This window comes from Schistocerca serialis, unplaced genomic scaffold (assembly GCF_023864345.2).
Source record: "Schistocerca serialis cubense isolate TAMUIC-IGC-003099 unplaced genomic scaffold, iqSchSeri2.2 HiC_scaffold_1164, whole genome shotgun sequence".
NCBI classification, from domain to species: domain Eukaryota; kingdom Metazoa; phylum Arthropoda; class Insecta; order Orthoptera; family Acrididae; genus Schistocerca; species Schistocerca serialis.
This window is the reverse complement of record NW_026047364.1, coordinates 145,001-146,020: the sequence shown is the minus strand read 5'-3', so window position 1 is coordinate 146,020 and position 1,020 is coordinate 145,001. Positions and strand designations below refer to the sequence as shown.

At 55.1% G+C, this 1,020-nt stretch overlaps 1 non-coding gene across 1 annotated transcript in view; it reads left to right on the top strand.

The window, feature by feature from the left end:
- The first annotated feature begins 216 nt into the window (after positions 1-216).
- Positions 217-1,020, top strand: part of LOC126433413 (small subunit ribosomal RNA) — a 1,910-nt gene continuing 1,106 nt past the window's right edge. The window contains exon 1 of the ribosomal RNA XR_007578463.1: positions 217-1,020. This exon is cut by the window's right edge and continues 1,106 nt beyond it. This is a non-coding gene — a ribosomal RNA (small subunit ribosomal RNA).

The window sequence follows — 1,020 nt, the reverse complement described above, 5'->3', positions numbered from 1 at the left end:
TCGCCAAACCCCGGGCGATTGCGCCTCTCTCGAACCCGACCAAGTACTTAGGACGGCGCTCGCGCCGCCGGGACCTGAGAGGGTTTCGAGGTGTATGGTGCAGGGGAGCTCAGCCTCCTCCTGTTTGCAGAATAATTGAGCGGACGCTTGCGTGTTCGCGCGGGCCCCCGGGACACACTCCCGGGCGGCCGGCTGCTCAGCTCTAGTTGACGCAGCTCCCTGGTTGATCCTGCCAGTAGTCATATGCTTGTCTCAAAGATTAAGCCATGCATGTCTCAGTACAAGCCGCATTAAGGTGAAACCGCGAATGGCTCATTAAATCAGTTATGGTTCCTTAGATCGTACCCACGTTACTTGGATAACTGTGGTAATTCTAGAGCTAATACATGCAAACAGAGTCCCGACCAGAGATGGAAGGGACGCTTTTATTAGATCAAAACCAATCGGTCGGCTCGTCCGGTCCGTTTGCCTTGGTGACTCTGAATAACTTTGGGCTGATCGCACGGTCCTCGTACCGGCGACGCATCTTTCAAATGTCTGCCTTATCAACTGTCGATGGTAGGTTCTGCGCCTACCATGGTTGTAACGGGTAACGGGGAATCAGGGTTCGATTCCGGAGAGGGAGCCTGAGAAACGGCTACCACATCCAAGGAAGGCAGCAGGCGCGCAAATTACCCACTCCCGGCACGGGGAGGTAGTGACGAAAAATAACGATACGGGACTCATCCGAGGCCCCGTAATCGGAATGAGTACACTTTAAATCCTTTAACGAGTATCTATTGGAGGGCAAGTCTGGTGCCAGCAGCCGCGGTAATTCCAGCTCCAATAGCGTATATTAAAGTTGTTGCGGTTAAAAAGCTCGTAGTTGGATTTGTGTCCCACGCTGTTGGTTCACCGCCCGTCGGTGTTTAACTGGCATGTATCGTGGGACGTCCTGCCGGTGGGGCGAGCTGAAGGCGTGCGACGCGCCTCGTGCGTGCTCGTGCGTCCCGAGGCGGACCCCGTTGCAATCCTACCAGG